The sequence below is a fragment of the Apostichopus japonicus genome, chromosome 4 (assembly GCF_037975245.1).
Source record: "Apostichopus japonicus isolate 1M-3 chromosome 4, ASM3797524v1, whole genome shotgun sequence".
Classification (NCBI taxonomy): Eukaryota; Metazoa; Echinodermata; class Holothuroidea; order Aspidochirotida; family Stichopodidae; genus Apostichopus; species Apostichopus japonicus.
Window position 1 is genome coordinate 27,919,334 of NC_092564.1, and position 19,069 is coordinate 27,938,402.

General features: G+C 37.0%; 1 protein-coding gene across 10 annotated transcripts in view; it reads right to left on the reverse strand.

Annotated features, from left to right (window-relative positions):
- The window catches only part of LOC139967045 (speckle targeted PIP5K1A-regulated poly(A) polymerase-like), an 83,516-nt gene that overhangs the window by 2,580 nt on the left and 61,867 nt on the right, over nucleotides 1-19,069 (reverse strand). For 9 of the 10 annotated variants that reach the window (XM_071970691.1, XM_071970695.1, XM_071970697.1 and 6 more), the window contains one exon: nucleotides 18,892-18,980. The gene's annotated coding sequence lies outside the window, so the exon portion shown is untranslated. Of the gene's footprint in view, nucleotides 1-5,510; nucleotides 5,651-6,092; nucleotides 6,286-18,891; nucleotides 18,981-19,069 lie in introns of those variants that run through there. The other variant, XM_071970690.1, reaches the window with a different exon arrangement.

The following is a 19,069-nucleotide window of genomic DNA, read 5'->3' on the forward strand; positions in this document are numbered from 1 at the left end:
CTTCTAAGTGTGTTTCAAAAAACTTGATAAAAACTGCGCACGTAATAAAAATGTATATGCCTTTATCAAAGCATAAGAAGACATGATGTTTCATTCTTAACAAGAATAAACACAAGCAGAACTGGAGGAAATGTATACAAATAAGTTCTAAAGCCATGAATAATGTTGAACAATAATGCAACAGGTCAGCTATATATTTGTATCAATGATTTCTGTATTGGGGTAGAGGGGCGGGGGGGGGTGTGTTTACCTCGTAAACAAACAATTCATTTTACTTTATATGAATAGGACTTACAACATGAGAGGAAAGGCATAAATTGCTTTCAACCAAAAACAACAACTTTCTTGAAGCAATTGCAGAAGCTTTATGCATTTAATTGTAAATTTAATCAAGCCTACAGTGGTTAAAGTGGTTAACAAATCCATTAAATCTTCAATATTTAACACTCAGATACTTTTGATATTTTGAGCACAGAAATCACATGGATCATGTTTGAAATTGTTCCACTTGGAATACATTATTTGAGGTGAAAGTTGTCTAAGTTAAATTAATGGCCTTCAGTTGCATGGGATTTTAGTATCTTGACAGGGCTAAAAAAAAATTTTCCTCAAAATGCTCCTTTAAACATCTGGACATGAGCAAGATGCAATATGATGTATCTTATGTTCAAGATCTCCAACAATAGCACAATTTTTGGGGGGTTTTTTGGTACATTTTTGTCATTTTTATGTTTTAAACAGTGTTCTGTTTTTTCTGGTAGAGGGAAATCTTAACTTCCCAGATATATATTATTTTGCAATCCCATGTTATTATTATCAAAAGTAAACTTTTTAATAATTATTTTTCTACAAAAATGTGTGAAATAGTTCTTTTTTTTTTAGGAAGAAATCACAGAGATGGGCTCTTAACTATTTACTTCCAAGTTTATCCAATCATGCAACATGTTTAGAATATTTCCCTCTTAATCTGTTTATGTAAATAACAAAGGTTACTAGATGAGTGAATAGTGAGTGGGGGTGGGGGTGGGGAGGGGGTAGACGAGGATTGATGGGTGAAAATAGGAACATTTGGTGCCAGGGACCAAGGTTTGTAATATTTCATACATTGCATTATATCGTTTTGTAATATTTGATTTCAACATTATTAAAGGAAAATAAACTTAAGAAATATATAAGATCATACATTCCTTTGTTATCATTTACTTGTAAATAGAAACACCTTTTATTTATTGTTTTGAGAAGAGAAAGATTATTCACGACAAATGGTTCTAAAAATTTTGTGCTACAGAATAGTAGTTTGAGGAATGAAGCAAAGAGCATAAGTGACCATTATTTCATTTCTAGCACATATTGGTGGTTAAGCTGATGTTCTTCAAGGTTTTTATAAATTCATTTATTTCTGTTCAAAAAATTTCTTGCTTATATTTCATTGCATATTTTCTAATTCCTACAACATCATGTTTGGCCACTATTAGCTTGTAAATAGTTTACCAAGTATTGACAACTTCCATTACAATTTGTTAAATTAAGACACCACCCCCACAGTTTAGTTCAGAAGCAAGTAGATTGAACTATTTTGCTGTAAAGTATATATTTTATCTTACAGATTCTCACGGTTATGTACCTTACTATTAATCCCATGAAAGGTGATATTTACACTGCTTCAAATTATAAATTTTATAATTCTCTGGGTCTTGGTTTAGGGTCCAAATCCTGGTAGGACAAGAACAGTTCAAGAGTTTTCTTATTTTTAATAATTTCCATAAATTCTTATCTTCAAAATAACAAAGGAAACTTGAAAGATGAACGATAGTGATTTTTCACCATCGACGAAAAAATACGATTTTATTCGAGAGTATTCTAGTTGGTTTCCATCTTACACATGTGAAAATTCAAGTCAATCCGATGTTGGGAAAGGCTTTAAAAAAATTCCTAAACTCGTTGATTTTTTAAACAAAAATTGGGCTTTTCGCGAAAAGCGATATGATGATCACGTGATCTACAGTGACATGTGACGTCATTATGATGATAAAAACGTGAGCTCGGCGTAGTGTACTTCAGCAGTGTGCCCTTAGTGTGTAAGTTTAGTTGCAACCTACTCTATATTGGACTCGACAAAACAACGTAAACCACTAGCAAAATCCAAGAAATTGCGTTGTAGGGGGATGCAACAGAACGAATGTGGACTCTACAATAAGTTTTTTTCAATTTTCCAAGCGGAAAAAGTAGTGAGAGATATCGGAAACTCTGGATACGATTTGTGAGGAGAACCAGGAAAGACTTCATCGCACCAGGAGTTTCTCATGGCAAGAATGTGAAAGTTTGTTCTGCCCACTTCACAGAAGATGATTCTCGGGCCCAATTGAAATTTGCGTGTGGCAAGGTCACTAAAGTAATAAAAGTTTGAAAGATTGATGCTTTTATGCCGCATTATTTATATATATCCCGATAAATGCAACAGTAAGTGTTGGAACTGGAAGACATGTCAGACGTGAACAACCTAATGACTATGTGAGGAGAGAATCCACGTGCAAATTTCAGTTGGGGCATGGACGTCGCTTAGGCAGAGTTTTTGGGGCAGAGATTTGTTCATACCCTCCAAACCACTTGAAATGTAATACGAATAGGAAATGTGTGTATGCTCGAGCGAAACAAAACATTGTATAAGTATTACTTACGGTAGCGCACACTGTCACTTATGTTTGCACAGTGTGAAAGTACCGTTTGCGGACCTACGTGAAGTTGGGCTAGAATACGATTCCTCCTGAAGCCCAAACCACGAGGCATGCATGTGAATAAACGCAATAGGCATTGTATGCAGTGAGAAAATTGTTCGAGCTAGACTAACAACTCGATTGAGTTCAAATGCGGTTGTATTTCAAGCTCAATGAAACCTTTCTGTTGGATTTAATGACGCACGGAACAAGGAACGTTTATGTTTTACAGTAGGCCTAGTGCATACAAGCGAATCTACTTTGTTTAGAACTTTGGATTTTCTTTCGGATGTTATACTAATCTACGTTTGTGACTATCATCACTATTTTTATTGTGCCAGTTTGACTGGTAAGTGAGCACATTCATACATCACTCTGTATAAAAGCCGCCAAAAACGTGATCTTGAGATTTACGTTACTTTGGGTCAGCTTGCGAGTTACCTCTTCAGATATTGTATAGCCTAGCGGAGTGTATAGCGTAGTGGTTAACGCCGGCGTCTCCCAGTCATGAGATCCCCGGTTCGATTCCCCGCCGACAGCAATGTGTGTCGTCTGGCAAGGGTGTTTGTTCAATAACAACTTCCCGACATGGACGTTAAATGAATGTGTGCCGAGAGATTGGCTTCGGTCAGCTTGCGAGTCTATAAGCCTCCATGGCTTCTTTCGCGAGTTCCTGCTTGCGGGAAGATCGCATATACTAGTGTTTACACGGGTCCAAAAATCGGGAACCGGGTACCCGAGGGCCGTTACCCGTCGGGTATCCGGGTACCCGGAAAAAATTGTTTACCCTCGTGTATCACGATTTTCAAGAAATTACATATTGGATGCTGTAATAAATGCATTATATTCTCTACTGACAATGTTTTCATGTTCAAATACGTAGGTGTAAGATAAGGTATAAAACCTCCCTCAATAATTTGTATTTGCTTCTGTTTCTTTCATTAACTTGTTAATGAATTAATTATTTAATTATAATTAGCATTACTACTCATCGCACTGCCGCCGCTGCTTATGCTAGCTCGTGCACGTCTATTGGATCAAACCATATAAATATCCAATTTAGCTCTTAAACAGTTTTAAATACGACTACTATCTATTATGCAGGCCCAGGGTTCGCATTAGCCGCGAGTTTGCGCGATTCGGGCAATTTGATCGCATTTGGAATAAACGATTAGTGAAAAGCCACTTGCGATTACTATTTTTTAGTTATCCCGTCTATAATCCATAAACATTGCGTAAAATTCCTTGTCAGCCTTTCCTTCTTTGAAATAAACGAATGAATAAATAATAATTTCTTCCACATGGTAGCCTAACACCACACTAAATCAATGAGAAATCTAGCTAAGCCTAACCATCTGTTTATTTGCTGGAGTTGTGACGCAGTTGTAAGACATCCATGGAATACTTTCGTTATTGCTGTTACGTTCGACCACATGGTTGCCTAACACCACACCAAGTCAATGGGGGTAGTCTAGCCTAGCCATCTATTCATTAGCTGAAATTGTGACGCAGTTATAAGATATCTATGGAAAGCTTTCGTTATTGCTGTTATCTTCGAACACATGGTAGCCTAACAACACACTAAGTCAATGGGAAATCAGCCTAACCATCGGTTTGCAATTTTTTTTTTAAACAATCACACTTTGCGTATGATTCGGGTAATAAATTAGGAACCGGGTATTATCGCGTCGAGCGGGCCCCTTCGTTATTGCTGTTATCTTCGACCACATTGTAGCCTAACACCACACTAAGTCAATGGGAAATCTGCCTAACCGTCGGTTTGCCTTTTAATTTTTTTCTTTTGCTTAGGATTCGGGTAATAAATTAGGAACCGGGTAGAATCGCGTCGGGCGGGTACCCGGGTACCCGGATAACCCGTGCAAACACTAGCATATACATACATACATATTGGGAAATCGTTGCGAAATCGCAGCAAATTTGGTAAAAAAAAACTTGTAAACACGTGGTGAAGAAATCAAGAAACACTATGATATTCATTATCTATTTATGTCTTGAACATTACGCCGAAAATAACAGTTATGCTGACACAAAATGCACGCACAGCTCTGTACTGAACAGTTCACAACAGAAAAGATCATCACAGTGACGTCATTCACTGACCTGAGGGCTGTTCAAGGTCGTTGCAGTGTTTGCAAATTCCTAAATTACGGAGGCGAAAAAACGATGTTTTAATTCCCTTTTTTATAACTTTCCGGTGTGCTATTTGGAAAATTAAAAAAATATGTTGCTTGGTAACATATAAACTACATTATATATGAAAATGAGAGATTTTTTTCTGTCACTATCGTTCTACTTGAAGCTTTGGGCAGTTTTCTTCATGCCTTTTTTTTTTATGGTTTTACTTACGACTTCCAGTGGGATAGCTAATTAGTTTCCACCAAAAAGAGGAACTTTGCATCTTCATACTGAATCCTACTTCTTAGTCTTCTCTTGAAAAACAAATGCTGTGGATTCAGTCTAGGCCTACAAAACTTGACATGCCTTATATACATCCCCCCATGAGAGTACCATGCAAGCCCCCCCCCCATGAGAGTACCATGCTGAAGTAATCCTCCAGTGTTTACACCAGGGAGTTGTTACGTTCCATAACAACTCCCTGATAACACCACTTGCTAACCGGTTTGGACAAACAGAAATTACTTCACAGTTGGAACAAAACAATGACCTTGTTTAGACTCAAGTAACCAATGAGGTCATTTGATACAAATATCACTATTGTTGTAATAATATATAAATAATGAAAGAAAGAAAACAGAGTTCTCATATTTTACTAACCTGTAATGTATGTGCGGAGGAGTTCTTGAAAGTCTCAAGCATCAAAGGAGTCTTGTGTTCGGCTTTCACAGCACATATTTGTCTTCTTCATAGTCACATGCATAGCTAAGTATCAGTACTGTAAGACAAGTACTGAACTCCTGGGAAGACATTAAGGTGATATTAGTATAAACTAACACAAAGGTTATATTTAAAAAAAATTATGAAATGTGTAAAACCACATAAATAGTTGCAATTGAATAATGAGGTTACGACAACATCCAAGGTTTCCTCAATCAAATCTCATTCAAGCAGAAAGGGTTTTTAAACTTATCTTTTACATTAGAAATGTGTTTAGTGCCAGCAATATTTTTGTCGCCAAGTCTACACAGTTCAGTTACAACATACCACTCTGTTCCCTACATAATGTGGAAACAGTTGCATTATCCATTCAGTTTTCCTTAATGCTGATATGAGCTTTCACAAGTTAAAATCTGAAAAAACATCTTGACCAAGACTTTATCTTTAAGATGTTTCTCCATACCCTATTGAACTTTAACAAACCAGTGAGTTTTTACTCATGCCTTGCAATTTCTTTCTTACCTTCTTTCTCCACAGTAAATCTGTTTGCCCATAGTCGTATCGGAGTTCTTGACCATGTTTCATGTCTTTTAGGGCAAACAAACAGAGACAGACTCTTCCTTCAAGTATCTGTTTCTTCATAACAGAATTGGCCTCCCTGCCAATCTCATCATTTACCATCTTTGCAACACAGGCTGTGTCTGTAGCATCAATACTGAGGGCAACAAGTTGAAAGTTTAAGTGGATTATAAAACAATTCAGAACGACTATGAAACCAAAGGAACAGGACTGAACAACTGTAAAAGTTGAAACACTGTTTAGAGAGCTGCATAGACAGATCACTCCAATACATAAGATAGTCAAAGCCAAAAGGATTTTTTACATGTATAACAGGAAAATGAATGTAACATTCTGGAGGAATTTGCATCCAATTCTTATTGAATATAACCCCTTTTTATCATTGATATTTGTTGTTTTTATTCAATGAACACATGATTGTTTATTAGACTGTTATTCTCTGTGATGTATTTAATTATGCTGATAGCTTATATATGATTCTTTGTGAAGTATAAAAGTTAATTCAAATTTAAGACCAACAACAACATGAAAAAGATTTCAAACACCAATATCAAATGTCTCTCAAATTAGCTTGAAAATGGAAAACTATCAAATGACTCCATATCAATACTTCTTTAATTCCCTGTTGCCCATCCCAGTCCTTGCTCACCCCCTCTTCCACTGCCAGATCACTACATCCAAAGTTGTACACAAGTCTATGCAAATTTTACTTTTTTCAACATGTGAATAGGCTGGCTTCTCTCATTTGACTGAGTGTAGTGTTAAGCAAAATGTGGTTGGCATATGGTGCCAGCACTCCCTTGTCCCTCCCTACCTTATAAACACCCATCCCTCTCTCCCCAGTCCTCCCCTCTTCCCAATTTATTATTCTTAGCTCCACGATCCACTTCCAGGTGACTACATGTAAAACTTGTAAGCATGGCTATGCATTTGTTTTGTTTTTCATCCCAAAAAAAATTGTTTTTTCTTTTAAACAAATGTTTAGGCTGTTTTGTGCCAGCCACTCCTTACCTCTAGAAAAAAGTTCCTTCCTCTCTTCCACATTCCACAAAACGTTAAATATCAACCCCTGGTCATGCTACCCTGAGTCCTCCCCCCCCCCCCCTCTCTCCATCTGACAAATCTTCGGAAAGGAGACTTTTATTTGTAGAAATGTGTACCTAAAATTCTAGGGGAAGTTAGGTTACTCCCCAAAAATTACTAGTGCCTTTCATTTTCTCCTGGCAATAATAACATCCTTCTCACAAATTAGTGATTGATATAGACAAAATTTGAACCCTGGATGTTGTGAATATTTATAGAAAAAAAAATATGCATATTTTAAATTGTTATCTTTGATGTTGTGAATAGTCATAAAAAAAATTAAACATATACAGACCATGAAATGGGAAGCAAACATTTTAACTTACCATTCTATAATTCTACCATTCTCATACACTACATGGCGGTGTTGCCAGCTTCCTTGGTTCTAGCTTAATGATGCCTCCTCAGGAGAAATGATTTTTCCTCTATATTCCAGCTAGAAATCACCTTGCCTGATTTCCTTTGTTGCAAACACTCCTCTTCCTGTCAAGATGTCAAAAAAGGAATGGATTGAAAAAGATTTTCTGATACAGGGAAAGAAAATAGAAGAATTGTGTCCAGTGTTTCCTCTAAGAAATTTCCCATTGAGTCAAAATGGCTAATATCTGAATATTTGACTCACCCTCCTGGGGGAGGGGTCTATGGGGAGGGGAAAAATTCCGGGGTAATTATTTTATTGAACCAAAAACACAATCGATCAATGTTTTCGTGACTTTTCACCAACAGTATTAGCACCAGGGGCGTAGCCAGGTTTTCAAAGTTGTAGGCCAGACTATCTGAGCGGAGCGCCACCATCGGTTGGCGCGGAGCGGACAAGAAATTTTTGGTTTTACAAACCCCCAGATGGCCGGAAACAGCCCTTCCCGAGTGTTTGTTTTGGTTCCCTGGCCTCTTGGTTTATCACTTTAAACCAAAAACAAACGAGTTAAAAAAGTACTTAATTCAATACTACATAATGTATTTAAAATTAGCAAGGTACATGTACAGAGTAAGCCAGTAACAACAGGCAACAAAGTGCTGCAGCTCTATAAAGTCTGTTCATCAACGATAGGCTTATTTAGGCTTATTTTCTGCGTAAACAGATTCTTAACTAGATTAACTAGTTAAAAAACTGACAATATCAGATCCTAGCCTTTTTCGGCAGGTAGAGTGTTGATTAAAACGGCACGTGATAGAAATGACAGCCTAGATGACAAAAGAATAGGTCACCTAATTTAGCCATATTCTTGCTACGTTCATTTCAATAGTTTTTCCTGTCTAGACTCTAAAACTCGTCCAGCATGCTTATGGATTTGAGTTATTGGTGTTTAAAAAAAAGGAAAACTTGGCCAAAAAAGTGTAGGCCCGGGCCTACAGTTCTACATACTGGCTATGCCCCTGTGTACTAAACATCGGCCAATCCAATGTCTGATTTTAAATTGAGGCATGAAACCCTGAGCTTTATTTAAACGATGATTGCTAAACAATAATAAATTAGTTTGTTGCATAGTACGCCTTATTTTTACAAGCTAAATTTGGCTCAAATAAAGTGCACCACTTGCAATGCAGGGTAGAAATTTAGATTTGGCTCTGGGGAAAAAAGAAAACTTGGCCAAAAAAGTGTAGGCCTGGGCCTACAGTGCTACATACTGGCTACGCCCCTGTGTACTAAACATCGGCCAATCCCATGTCTGATTTTAAATTGAGGCATGAAACCCTGAGCTTTATTTAAACGATGATTGCTAAATAATAATAAATTAGTTCGTTGCATATTACGCTTTATTTTTACAAGCTAAATTTGGCTCAAATATAGTGCACCACTTGCAATGCAGGGTAGAAATTTAGATTTGGCTCTGGGGGCTATTTTGGAAAATGAAAAGTTAAAAACGCCCCCCTTAATGTATTATTAGAACAATGCTGCCCAGTTGGTATGTTCCATATCCAAGAGAGATCACATTACTCCAACACTTAAAGAACTCCACTGGCTGCCAATAAGGGAAAGGATTCAGTTTAAACTCTGTCTTTTTGTCTTTAAATCCATGAACAATACTGCACCTGTTTATTTATCCAATCTACTGTCACCATATACTCCTCAAAGAACTCTCCGCTCTACTCATGACATAACCCGCTTGAATGTTCCTAGAACGAACAAGGTCTTGGGTCAGAAATCGTTCAGTGTAGCCGGTCCACAGTCATGGAACAATCTCCCTCGTACTATAAGAGAAACTGACAATATCTCTCAATTTCGTAGTAATCTTAAGACTCACCTATTTCCATGCTAATTTGTGTCTGTGTCACAAGCGCTATGATCTAGATCCGTGGTTTTCAACCTTGGGCTCGCGGGCCCATTTGGGCCCGCGAAGCCGATTTTGTGGGCTGGCGAGCATTGCCCCAGTAATGATTAAAAATTGTGGCATTTTTGGGGGCTGGTGGCGAAGGCACATGATGATGTTTCTTAGGAAGCCTCTTCGATGAAACCTTGTACAACACGTAAAATTTACTCAACCCTAACCCTATAAGACTAGTATAAGAGAATACCATTGAGGGTTGCAAGAAATCTTTGAGATAGGCTCTAATTGGGCAGTACCTGTCATCTGATCACGGAGGAACATACATAGCTCTGATTGAGTCCCCGGGTCACTTGTGTCAAGAATACACTAATAAACGCTGTGAAATTGATTTTATGAAGTTGATAACTTTGCAGGGTAGGGTATGGGCTCGCGAGGACGGCTCGGAAGACGAATTGGGCTTGTGATCGAAAAAAGGTTGAAAACCAAGGATCTAGATGGAATAGCTACGGAAGCGTAGAAGAGACATTGCATTGACGAGTTACCAACTTGACAAAACGACAATTATCTGCAAATTGATGAGTTGACGAGATGGTAACGTGACAAAATTCCGAAAATTGACATTTTGACGAGATAACGGATCTCGTCAATGCATCAATTTTCTGCAAATTGACGAGTTACACACTTACTACCATCTCAACAAAATGACAAAATTCAGAAAATTGACGTTTTGACAAGATAACGGATCTCGTCAATGCAACAATTTTCTGAATTTTGTCATCTTGTCAAGATGGTAGTAAGTGTGCAACTCTTCAATTTGCAAAGGCTTAAGGGGGCGCTTTTCCAAAGTTCAATATGCCGTTTACGGAAAAGGTTGTAAGTATTTATCAGGATCAAGTAAGCACATTAACCCTCTTCCTAGATAGCTGCGACCGTATAGCAAATTCATTGAAAGTTTTAATTGCCAAAATTTGCGATCGTTTAGCAAATAACGTCGATCCACCAAATATATGATGAAAAACTAATAACGCATCAACTGAAATAGAAAACACAGGTTTACTTCTACTGAAGGTGCCCTTTCCTTTAATCATGTATTTCTTCGTGTGTGGATAAAATCACCCACCACCAAATACGAAACCATTATACCGCTGAAAAGTAATCAAAGTTAAAACCTTCAATCCATCGCCACAGCAACGGTGTACGTAAAATACAATATTCCCTCTCTAAGACATAGCACATACCTTCCAAACAACTGCCGATTTCCAGCAATTTTTTTTTTTTTGCTAACAGATGGTTAGGCTACATTTCCCATTGACTTAGTGTGGTTGTTAGGCTAACATGTGGTCGAAGGTTGCAGTATTTCATGGATATTTTAGTTGTAGCTAACTGCGTCACAATTTCAGTGAATAAAGAGATGCTTAGGCTAGATTTCCTGTTGACTACGTGTTGTGCTTGACTACCTTGCGCGCGACGAAAGCAGCAAGGAAAGTATGTAAACAAAGTTACGGAAAGTACTGTTATTATTATTTTTCGCAAACCGATGGTTAGGCTACATTTCCCATTGACTTAGTGTGGTTGTTAGGCTAACATGTTGTCAAAGATTGCATTTTTTCTTGGATATTTTTATTTTTTATTTGCGACACAACTTGAGCGAATAATCAGATGGCTAGGTTAGAGTTCCATGTTGACTTAGTTTGAAGTTAGGCTGCCATGTGGTCGGATATTTTTGGGGATTTGAGGTTATTGTCGCTGGTACTGAAATTGCTTAGTGGAAGCCGTAATTTGCCACGGGAAGTTCCTGGGGATTGCACGACCCTCCCGCACTGCTTCAAATTTGATCAAATGTGATGCGGGATTGTGAGAACTGTTTGTGCGATTCGCGCTGCTACTGCAAAACCTAGCTAAAGCAAAAAGCTTGTCACAATTAAATTTACACAGACACCTGATATTACGAAGGCGATTTTCTTATATTTCTTTTTCGTCCTCGCAATTGTGCTTTGGGAGGGCTTTTTTAAACACTTGCTAGGGCGAATCGCCCGTCGCCCCCGCTTATTTCTGACCCTGTTGCAATGTAATGTAAGGTAGGCTATACAGATATTATATTTAGTACACTGAGAGTGGTATTGCGAACCATCGTAGTGTCGGCAATGCATCAGTGCACGTGCATGTTAGGTTTTATGATTTAGCTTTACAACAATCGAGCTAAATCTACGTGACTGTATAGAAAAACAGCGCTACGGTAAAGTTAACGATTGTTAATTTAACATTTCTGACGATAAATTGGAAACAATTTACATTAATAATTTCTTCACTTCAAGTTGAAGTTGTGAACACCATGGCTTTTGAAACGATATTTTTTTTCTATGCACACTGTATAAAATTCAGGAAAAAATGAAACCCTCTTTTTTTTTTCTCTCTCTCTGATCGCCAGTCGTCAAATCGGCAAGCCATTGCGTCAAAATCGCGTCATAGCGGCTTAGCGGAAACACTGGTTGTGTCTAATGTCTTCAATCTTGGACAGCCTCACTCCCGCGTTCCATATCGGATTGGGAACAATCACAGAAGGCCATACACAGTTGGTGTTCTACAAGTGATTTTGTTCTTAAATAATCTCCCTTCTTTCTGCTCACCCCCATCCCTCCATCTGTACAACCATTATAATGAAACAGTAATGTTATCAAGACCAACTCTTCTAAATGAACACCCCCCATTCCCCCACACACAAAAAGGACAAAACAAAATGAGACAGACACTGGGCATGACCCCCTCATCCCCCCACCCCACCCCAATCCCAGGAAGAAAAATTGCTTTGTCTTCATAATAGTATTCCATTGAGCAACAGTAAATGGCGGTACTTTCCATATTGGAACTAAATCAATTTACCTCACTGGGACATTCAGTCATCTTGTGTGTTCATTTAGAATATGAGAACAGTTTGGAAAGTAAAGACCTCACGGTCAGTACTTTTTGAAAACTTCTAGCAATTTAAGCATGCCAAAATTTAGGGCCAATACAGACTACCTTTACATACTGTACTCCAATGTCAATAAAAGCAATTTGACAAACATTCAAGTTGAAATTTATAGTGTTAGTTTTATAGTTTAAGCTGTGGATCACTTCCCACTTGAATTTGATGAACTATCATACATAATATCCTAAGCAGGCATTTACATATTATTTTTTACATCTTACCAATGGTATCAATGATGAACCTCACTTGAAAGTCTTTGCACATCACACTTTGATTGCGCATGATGGAGGCAGTCCTGGTGTAGGGTGATCCTTTTATGAAACTACATAAAAAAAGAGAGAGACAACATCACAAAACATTTAAAAACATAAAAACAATACACATGCAATGACATTGAAAGCAGCAAGTTAAAGGCAGAAGCAAAACTGGATGATATCCCATAAGTCGCTGCTTAAGAAATAATTACTACTGTTTAATCTAATAATAGGTAGAAAGTTAGCAGAAAGAATTCTTTAATATGGTTTGTTTGATTTTTTTTCCATTTGTATCAGAGACATGTTGCTCTTAAAATGAATATTTGTTTAAAACAAATCCAAGTGGCAAGGTATGATCCAGAGTAGTTAAGACTCACAGCAACTTTTGATTATTTATAGCTTTCACACCAAAGATAGCCACTATAAGTACCAGCCATAAATAGTGATTATCTAATGGCAGATGATATTTCCTTTTGCACAAGTGTAGAATCCAAATTCATTTATAATCAAATGAGTTTTTTGTTAAACGATAAAAAACAGGTTGGAGTGGAAATTTACCCTTATAAAATGGGAGTTTTCATTTGCATTCAGTAATTTATTTTGAGGTTAATAGTAAGGGGCTGGTTTAGAAAATATCATGGTCCATGGTAGCAGTGTAGGACTTTCACGGTCATCCGGTCGTCCGAGACGACTAGAAATTACGTCGGACTACCAAATCTTTCAAAATGTTGTGTGCTTGGTAGTCCTCCAGACGACCAAAAAAAAATGAAGGCTTTGAAGAATTATTGAGCCTAATTATATTTCATTAAAAACGAAAGTCAATTTAATTAAATAGTTTCTGAATAACACCCAAACCATACATAAATTATTTAAAAACATGCGCGAAATATTAACTTTACAACATCGTTAGCAAAAATCTATTCACTAATACAGTCGCCTAACGTTAGTTTCTAATGATGTACCCAGAAAACAAATGAGACTTGTGGCTAAATGTCAGTGCAATGCATTTGGTACGGTGTTGTAACAACAGTCGATCAGACACTGACAGTCTATAGGCCGAGTGAAAATGCATTGCTGGACAATGGGGGAAATCTAGCCTATACTGCTGAATTTGTGACGCAGTTATAAGATATCCATGGAATACTTTCAGTATTGCTGTTATCTTCGACCACATGGTTGCCTAACAGCACACTAAGTCAATTGGGGGAAATCGAGCCTATACCGCTGAATTTGTGACGCAGTTATAAGGTATCCATGGAATACAGTAATGTTATTAGCGGGGAAAAAATGCGTCCCGGGGACGCAAGCCCCCGAAAAAGTTTGCTTCCCGTAAAAAAAAGTTTGCGTACCGATCGAACACCAATTACGTTTATTGTAATTTGTATGACTTACTGTACTAATACTAGTGTAGTATCACTGCCTATACTTAATGAATGTTATATACAATATTATAGGGCAGATGGCTTAGTGTCTTACATAACTTCGGTGTTTGACAGGGGCGGCCCGCCCCACCACTCCTTTCGCCCACCCTGCCGTTTGAAACAATTTTTACCCCAGCCCCTCCTTCATCAGCCCTCATCCTTCCTACTCGCAACTCCGTGGTCAATTGGACCGCGAAAAAGTTTGCAACAGAAACTACTGTGATATGAATTATGCACATTTCACATTAGCAACTCTTATTGCAGAGAAAAGAAACATACTGTGAGATAAATATCCTTTCAGGATCAGATATGTAAGCTTCCCACAAGATTCATAGGTTGTCTCAACTCATAACATTTTCTGATCAAAACAATGATTAAATATTACGTGATAGTCTCAGAAACAATTCAAATGCATCTTCGTACCACCAGTGATTGTTGTCAAAATGTACGTAACAAATATGAGACAAGGCCTAACGTATGATATTTGAGTGCACACCTATGAGAGCCTTTACCACAAACTTCGTTATCTCTACACAGGGGAAAGTAAACGTTGCAAGTAATTGTTGTTAAACAACCTACTTCGTGTTCATAGAGCACTAAACATGCAAGAATAGTTGCAGACAATCGGTAGGGACTATTAGCCAATCAAATCACGGGAATCTTGGTAAAGCTTCATTGTCTATTTTTAGCATGAAAATCTCTGAAATGAAGTTTTGGTAACCCTGTACCTTGCGGTTGATTGTTATGATATATTTATTTTCAAACAAATTCAATGATCTTTAGGAGTAGAACTTTTGGTTCTTGTCAGAAGAAGAAATAATGAAAGATGTTCATTCAAAAATGTGTTTTGTTATGTTTTCCGTTGACCTAGTTGTGAGTGTGTACTTGGGGTTTGCATTTGAAGGTTTTGTGTCCCTGGCCAAAACATTGCGTCCCAGACCCAGAATCCTGTGTTGTAACAATTCTGGAATACTTTCGTTATTGCTGTTATCTTAGACCACATGGTAGCCTAACTCAATGGGAATATCTTGCCTAACCATAGGTTTGCCAATAAAAAAAAAATCACACTGCGTAGTATTTGGGTAATAAATAAGGAACCGGGTAGTATCGCGTCGGGCGGGTATCCGGATACCCTGTGCAAACACTATTTGAAAACAGTACACAATAACATGGTTATATACTAAACTAATAAAGCTTTGGTTGACACAATCAGATTGAGCACCAAAATGTTTTGTTTTGTATTATTTGTGTTCATTTTCAATTTTGGTGGAAAATTTGGAAGGACTACCAAGTTTTTTGCAGGACTACCAAATATTTGAAAAACCTTGAAACTGGTAGTCCTTCGGACAACCTTCTCAAATTCCTGAAAATCCAACACTGGGTAGCCCCCTACTTTAAAGGTACAGAAATATTGCAGCACTCTATCAGTATCTGTTGGCCAACAGCCAGCTGTATGTTAAAAGTAAGGTTTTGCAGAGCACTTTTGCAGAACTTTGCATAAAATTAACTTGTGAGTTTTGTTGAATGCAACAAAGACATCATGGTTAAATTTGTCAAATGTAGAGATAATTGTTTATAGACCTAACTTGATCAGTACCTCAAGACAAAATTGGGATCTCTAGAGTGACTCACCATGAACCAACTGGAATATCCACTCAACAATTAGCTTTGAATATACAAACATTTTTTGTACAGTAAATGTGTGAAGAAATTCTAGTTTCTGTATGGGACTGAAGTTACTGTTACATTTTCTTGAAAGTACCTAACAGTTTGCCCCCTCACCTGTATCTAATGTGTACTTTTAAAAATTGCCAGATGCAGTTATGAATATTCATATATTAGGATTAACTCTCAGATATTAGTGACAAAATGTCATGTTTAGCAAATTTAGAGTGGAATATCATATGTTCAGACAGGTACTATATATTGCTGAGAAGTGATGAAGGTCAAATGTGGGTCATCAACATGCATAAACTTGATGTGATTTAAGTAACAATGAAGTTTTAATTTCATTGTTTAGATATAAAAAGATGTAAATAAGGACAATGTTCCACATGAACAATTTACTTCAATGGCAAAGGCCTTGGCAACTCATGAACATATTCCATCAATGCCAACAAGCAATCAGGTGATGAGCTGAGACTTGTAAACACATCAGCAACTTGAAGGAATTAAACCAATGCTCCCCTCTAAGGTCACTACTCTCAGCTAATTCATCAGAGTCATCCAGGCACCTGATAGACAACAGCAATAGGACAAACCAAACTTTTCAAACCTACTTTTCTAATATCAAATATCACCTGTACTCATGTACACATTCCATCAATGACAAGGACCATGTGTCGAGCTGAGACTTGCAATCTCATCCAAAAAGAAGGATAATTAATCATATAAGTAAGATATTTTGTAACATTTTAGTTCAACAACATTTTTTATATTTTTAAGATGTAATGGCTGAATTGTATGCATCTATGATGGTATTTCTTTGCTCTACCATGTGTTGAAATTTAGACACACCAAGGTTGAGCAGGAGCCAGTAGGAGTCAGCCTAGCTAGAAGTTAACCTTAGACAAAACAAAAATAATAATTTGCATGCAGAGAGGAAAAATGTTCTCTTTCAGTCAGTTTGGTTACTAAAATATAATGGAATATATGCATTCGTACTGTCCAACAAACATGTCATTTTGGGGTTCAATTTTTTTCAATTTCATTTTGAATTCATCAATCTTTTTCTTCATTAGGATCACAACAGGAAAATGAGCATTTTATCCACTTTTGTAATCTTTGTATGGACACTTGCCTAGTGGCCCTGGGCATGCTGGGTGAGACCTGCCCCAGCTGACAGCCCTTTCAGCTGCCCTACTAAATTGGGAGGGTCATAAGGAGAGGAGAATCGTTTTCAACAAGGAAAACTAGCTAGACTAAATGTCAATATGGTACTATCCATGATTAGACTCTTGCTGGTAATTGTTAAGGAATAATTCATGTTTATAGATTTTGTGTAGTTTTATGAATGAAAGTTATTTGGATCACCTCATGACGGCATCAGCAGTGGGTTTGGAAAGTGGGGTGGCCATATTTGAATCTTCTCACTTGACAAGAACATCAGTGGCGCACAAAGCATGATATTTTCTTTGGATCACACAAATAGCTGCAAAGAGCCTTGATGTCTGAAAAGGGGGCGGGGTCTGAGAGGAGGGGTGTCCATAGCTTATTTCCCAGATTTAGCCATGTGTTTGGCTCTGAAATTATGGTATCTGCATAAAGTGAATCAGAGAAACAAAACTGAAGGTTTTGGGGAAAAGTGCAATGGTCCACCCTTTCTTACCTTCCCTCCTCCCTCCCATGTTATCCAATCCAGCCCCCCCCCCTCCCTATCATACCTTCTCATGTTATAGATGTTTAGTGGGACAAGTAAAAGGCACATACTGAGATACCAATAGATTAGCACTAAAAATTGGAAATGCAAACTAACATGGCCAAAGCTATTTGTTATAGGCCTCAGTAAACCAAGCCCAATCACTAATACTCATGAGTTGTGCACCAAAACAATAGGGATCACCAACTTCCCAACTTATTAACCAAGTATGGTATCACTCTAGTATGCATTTTGTAGAGATATTTTGTTCACAAGCTCATTGTCACATATACACCCAGACACCAACTTGATTGCATAAGTTTTAGTTGCCTCCAGTATGGGAAGTAATTAACAAGGAGCCAAAAAATTGTTTCAAGACAATACAACTCACTGATGTATGGTGTTGTCTCCTTCTTCAGCATCATAACTACTGTGTTTATATCTTCGGCATCAATCATTTTGTCTATATAAAAGAAAAATATGTAATGAAAACCTAGAACAGTAGAAATATCATGGCTTGCTTGCACTACTGATCATTATTTCGCATGAAATGATAGTTAGTGTGAACTTTTCATTGTTTACCAACAATTAATCACATAATTAAATTAGTAAGGGATGAGTTTGCATATGATTAACCACAAATAGAAATGACTTCCTTGCCAAGTTATTAGTTATGAGTTATTAGCCACAAAAGTTGTTATTAATTAACTTTTACTAAAAAGTGCAAATTGTTCAAATCTGCATTGTTGATTAAGTAATGATAATAATCATATTTACATGGGTTCAATCCAAATGGAAAAAATAAAATAATGTTATAGCCATACAGGAATTAACATTCTAGTTTAGCAAATTTAACAAAATGGTAAAATATTCTCCAATATGATAATTTCTCACTGGTACATGTTATAACCTACAGTAATCAACCAAGAAATTTTGGTAAAAAACCACAATTATTAAATGTAACAGTCAATGTTATGTTTTTGGACTAATTGGCATTAGAATGGAATGATCCACACAACACAAATACAACTTTATAAAATGTAACAAAACATTCCCCAAATTATTGGCATGTAGAAATCTTGTATTGGTCCATAAAATTTGTTTTTACATTTTATGTTTGAGTTATAATAAAGTTTTCAAATTTTGATAAGGTCAATTTATGTTGTACAGCAGCACATTCCATGCTTGATGAAATTTTACCTACTTTATAGTTGTGTATATATTGAAAACTTAATTCATAATTAATTTATGGTACGAGTACCAACAATCCAACATAACATGGCATATTGGCTCATTTAACTATATAACCCAAGATTCTATTATAAGACATACACACACATAATCACACAAAAACATGTGACTTCACTATGTCTGATCAAACCTCTCACCTCTAATCTAGGATTTTAACTTTCTTGCTGGTCTCTTCGCACAAGTCCCTTGAATGGTGATCTTTGAGCTTTGCATAGTGATTATCACACTGAAAATAAACAAGGTTTGAGATTATAATGATGCATTCATAGTTTTAAACAGCTATGGACAACTTTTCTGGGAGTCATCCTGTTCCAA